We start from the raw sequence: 6,000 nt of genomic DNA, 5'->3' as shown, positions 1-6,000 counted from the left end.
AATTATTGAAAGAAAATTATATGAAGTCATATTGAAACAATATAATCATTGTAAAGACAAAATCATCATTTTTCGATAGCTAATCTTTCAATCTATCTGTGAAGATGGCACGACAGCTTCCACTTTATTGCTGTGTTGAATTCTGTCATACCTTGAACCAACCAAACAGCAACAAGTTCAGAACAAAAAAAAAAAAAACAAAACAAAAACAAACAAACAAACAAACAGACCTTAACTGTATTGATCATTATCAAGAACGTGCGTACTTCTTGGTAGCTTGATCCCCCAATTTTCATCTTCTTTTCATAATGATACCTTATAATATATGGTGTAATTTACCCCCTTTTTCTGTCATGAAGCAGCTGTACCACCTATCCATAATTTACACACCTGGCATATCTGTTTTGTGAGACTTTACACCATCTTCATTGATATTCGTTCAATGTGTAATAATTGCTTTTTTTCACTCGTGAAAATAAATAAAGAGCTGGGACGCAGTTTGCGTAGGTGTACACGCATTCGACATGAGAATGTTGCATAATGACATGAATGAATCGTGCCATAGGCTTTACCAAACTATATACTTCCGTCTGTTCTTAAAAAAGTTCATGATTCTGTATAATTTCCCTACAAAATGTAACGCCCTTGACGCATGGACTTGCTTTTCATTTCATTTTCATCTATGAATCACTTAGTATAAGGTGAGTTACTGAGCGGACGGACAGACCATTAGCTCGACAAAATTTGTTTCCATTTGCCATGATAAGCTATAGAATAACTGTATAGGCCTACTTTCCCCGGTGACCACAGCATTCTTGTACAGTATTGGCATCATATTATTTGATGGGGTACCAACGTGAGATCTTTGTATACCCCTTTCTAAAAAATTGTGAACACATATACTGTTTAGCTCTGTATGCATACAAGTCGGGGGGGGGGGTGCAGTAAGGTGATATCGCTCTGTATTATCATTTCAATCTGAAACATCAGAAACGTTCAGCTTAGTGCCCGGTACGTAATGAATATCCAAATGTGAAATCACAGAATATGCGCGTTTATTCTCTGGTCAAGGACAGGAGCTTATGTGAATACGTACATAGATGTATTATTTGGCGAATTTTATAGGGAATCTGAACACCTAATCCTGATGTATCCACTATGTTCTCGCTCTCCGTTTTATTCTAATGTCCATTACCGACATTTTGTATATAAAACTTGCCAAAATATATGTCTATATCCCTGTTTTGAATATTTGCGTATTTCTATTCAGCACGCAACACTTTGCAAAAAATGTGTAATTCGTACCCACTTGGAATGACTGAATTTATATCATAACATATACCACGTATGCTTTGTACAGACAATACCTGTCCTCTGAACTATGTAAGGCTCGTACCTAATATAGGCCATGATATTATAGTACAGCTACTGTGATATAAGCCTAAAATAAAATCACAGGATGCTTTTATTAATCTATCTTATTGCGAACATATTGGAAAACACAACGAGGTGACATGAAGCAACATTCGCCCAGCTCTAGTTTCATTCCTGCTCAAAATGGAGAAGACGAAGAAAACGATGATATCGCTACACAAAGAATAGAGAAGAAATGATATTGTGGTACTCATCACAAGTTCGCTATTATAGCAGACGATGAAGGTACAACCTCACGCACGTGTCAAACACAGTCTAAAAAATTAGTCCTGTGTTACCACTGAAAAAAAAAAAATTACCAAGACTTATGCCTAATACAGTTCGACACAAACAAAACACTTCTATTATTTACCGCAATATCATAATAACTTGATAGCTATAGATATCTAGAAATTTTTATCATTGAAATCGTGTTAATTCTTAGGAAAAGAAGCACAAAATGTCTGTAAAAGAGAGTCTACGCAGTGGAAGTGACCGCGGCAATAGGTGTTGGCACTGATCATGTAGAGTGTGTATACGCCGTACGCACAAAGCGGTCGCCCCGCATCATCAGGACTGCGATTATTGTTTGCTTCACCGGAGGGCTGGCAAGACTCGTACAATCGCCCTGGCCGCCCGCGGATGAGAGCCAACGCAGATGTACACCTCTCTACTCTTGGAGTGGGGGAAAAAGCGACATCATCTCTTATATTCATAGCGAGTGCATACCCAATTTTCTTATAGATATATAGAGAGTGAATTTGTAAGAAAATGGCTGTGAACGGGATTACAAGGCTTCATAGTGGTCTCCTGTGGGTCACCGTGGCATCATTTTTGATAACCACCATCGATAGTCAACTCACCACAGGTAAGCTTGCATCAGTTTCTGGCGTGTTTTGTTCTCCTCGCATTTAAGAATCCTTCAGACCGATAACAACCTATATGATTCACGTGGTACTGACTGGCACAGTGACCAAAGCATTGTAGGCAGTCAGTATATGAATACTGCATCACTCAATTAAATTACCATTGTCGTTATTGTTGTTGTTCTTATTATAATTATTATTATTATTGTTATCATTATCATTGTCATTATTATTGTTATTATTATCATTATTATTATTATTATTATTATTATTATTATTATTATTATTATCATTATTATCATTATTATTATCATTATTATTATCATCATCATTATCATAATTAATTTCATTATCATCATGGGATTATTATTATTGGTCATCTCATGAATTAATCACTGTTAATGGTTCAGAATGATGTAGGCTGACACGGTGAATGTGTATGTATACACAGCTTCCCTTATACAATTTTCTTTTTCAAACATACACTCATTCGCTCTATTAAAAAAGTTCACACAGAAATTCAAGGCAGCGGCCCTAGTACCATTTGATACCAAACGTTTATGAGACCTTGATACTAATCTTCGCAATTACCTTGTGATTGCCAGTACGGAAATGATGATATCAAAACCGCATAGGCCAAGTCTGTGGTACATGCAGGATGTTGGTTGGACAATCAGGTATTGCTCACCTTACATTACACACTGAATCTTACATTTGCAGCAGGGAAGCATGTTGTATATTGTACAACAATTGAACAAGTTTATGATTACACTGTTGGTTTTATCGTCAATTAATCATAACATTACCGATATTTCAATCGGAACAGGGATGCCACCTCCCTGATAGGAACGATAGGTGCGCGCAACGGGAAAGAGAGAGAGAGAGAGAGAGAGAGAGGGGGGGGGGGGAGAGGGAGCTCAGCGTAAAATTCAATCTCATCACCCGTCACCCCCTTTGAAACCACTGTCATCATCTTTCGTTTAATTTAAAATTTTCTTTCTTTCCTTCATCCTCTTCCTCCGTTTCTTCTTCTTCTTCTCTTTCCTCTGCTTCATCATGATTCTCCTCTTTCCACCGTCTCTTTTCTTCCTTTTGTCCTTTATTTTCTTTTAATCATATACCTCTTCTGGTTCTCCGTCGTCGTGTTTCACATAAAACACTATTATTCAAAGTGCGTCAGTAAAACTCAAGATCTTGGTAACCTTACAATTCTAACAGCACTACATCGTCTGTTTTGTTCTCTTTTGTCTTTTCTGGTGAGATAATGATCTCATTATTCAATCCACCAAGAAGGCATGCGAAATAGGAGGGGGGGGGGGGGGGGAGGAGGGAAGAAAAATAGTGCTTGCCAAAATTAATGATATGCGGCCAGACGATATGAAGTTATTTACACAGCGTGTATAAGGAGATTGTTCAGGCTCTGCGGCGGCCCAGCGGGAATGCAGCACAGTGCGTTGATTGTGTCGGGGTCATAATGGACACAGTATGTGACAGAACGCTGCCTTTGTTCATTTACAGGTGTGTAGTTACGATATCACGAGGCTTCGCTCGAAATGTGTAACTGTAATCTTACAACAGGTGTAAATGGTCCCTTGTACACACGCACACACACAAACACACACACATACTTCATTTTTCTTTTTAAATCTTATGATGCTCTTTATTTGAATTTCGTTAAATATATCAGAATCATTATCGCGAATTCTAAACAAAACAAGGCAGCTACACTCTGCTCACTTGTGCTGCTAAATCACTTTTTTTTACATGCAGAGAAATACTTTATGCAAATTTATACCATGTATGCAAAAGTAACACCAAATTCAATATAACTCTTACCAAACAAAACTCAGGCTTGATTAATTTGATCAAACTCATCTATATCTACTTGACTGCAAAAAAAGAGAAAGAAATATGCACACATTGATAGACAGCATTACACAAAAGTCTGCATTAAACTAAAATCTCATAAACCATTATTCAATTAAACGAAAGAAATTCATATGCTCTTTTAACATATCACCCTACCGCACACACACACACACATGCACATGCACATACCAATTTATTTTCTCTTTCCGTCTATCTCCTGTCATACACACACATACACGCGTGATACATACACAGACATCACTTGATCAGGAAAACAAACACCATTTCAGTAAGCTGGCTTCTACCTGAGTTTTAGATGACAGATATTCCATTTGAAATATTAAGTCCGAGAAAGTTGGGGCTTTAAGACAAGAAACACTAGGTACCTAAGCGGGTTTCTACCTGAGTTTTAGATGACAGATATTCCATTTGAAATATAAGTCCGAGAAAGTTGGGGCTTTACGACAAGAAACACTAGGTACCTATATATTACATTTTCCATGAAAGTGTTCGGTCTAATGACTGAATCTGTCTGTTTTGTTTGTTTGTTTCATTTCTGTCTGAGAAGATGGCTGGATATAATTATAGCCCATACTCAGCTGCACTATCATATCTGGTCTTCCATGGGGTCCAGTTGGATGTGAGGTGGGACCACTTCTGTTGTTGTTGTTGTTGATGATGATGCTGTTGTTGTTGTTTATACCTATACGATGATAAGTTTGGAATTTCTCACTTTTCCTCCAGGAGAAATAAAGGCATCTTTACTGAGTACTCAAGATATACCCGATGATAAACTAATGATCATAGATTATCTGGTACGATAATTCTGGCTGCTCTCATACACTCATGTTCAAAGGTCTTAATTGGCTTCCACAATGCGTGTATTTCATTGCAACCGTCTCTGTACCTCTCTATTGCAACATAAAGTGCTGGTAGTTATGTTTGCTTTTTCATTCGTTTGTCCGTTTGTAATGTTGGCAGTTTGTCGTCAAATTGCAAAGACGTGATAAAAACAGGCGTGGCTGCCATCGATGGAATATATGAATGCACACGAAAGCGAGGTCTCGCAAATTAATTTTGAGTCGTATGTTGCTGCGCCGAAGGTAATTGTCTTTTTGCTGTTGTTGTTATTGCTGTGGTTTTTAAAGGGGGTGTGTCACATCATGTGGTATATGATTTATTTAAGAGCGGAAAATGATATCAAATGAAAATGTGTATATGAAACCCCGCTACGCTCAATCACACTCCACACAACCATGACAATATGCCAGCTGTATGCTGTATGAGCTAATCATGTTACATCAATACATGGAAAGTGGTATTCATGTCACTAAAACTGATGGTTAAATTTCCAGCTAAAGATCAATCTGAAATGGTTGACGATGGCGAAAGCCGTATAAGGAATAAAGCAATGGAACGAGCAGAATCTTAAGAAAGTGAGTAAAAAGTTAAACTGCTCTGAAACACATAAAAACGTGTCAACGGATATGATTACACCATACAGCTTAAATTTCATTACCAGGAAAAACAGGTCATTAACCGCATCACTAGTATCCAAACTTTGGTGTGTGTGTGTGTGTGTGTGTGTGTGTGTGTGTGTGCGTGCGTGCGTGTGTGTGTGTACCTCTCAGTGGGGAACATTTATCTTTTCTAAATTTACAGCTCGAAGCTTGTCAATGAATCTTCCTTTCCTGAATGTTGGAGCTGTAAAAATAGTGCAGAAATAATGTACCGGTACGTAGATACTAAGTAATAATTGCACGATGTGCACACTGTATACACTGGCTGCGCATTTAGAAGAGACAAACTCGAATAAATCAAGATGATATTAATCGAATTCGTACGATCCGAA

Source organism: Diadema antillarum, unplaced genomic scaffold (assembly GCF_040938485.1).
Source record: "Diadema antillarum isolate AM-2024a unplaced genomic scaffold, OU_Dant_1.0 seq00001957_RagTag, whole genome shotgun sequence".
NCBI classification, from domain to species: Eukaryota; Metazoa; Echinodermata; class Echinoidea; order Diadematoida; family Diadematidae; genus Diadema; species Diadema antillarum.
Note: the sequence above shows the minus strand (reverse complement) of the source record.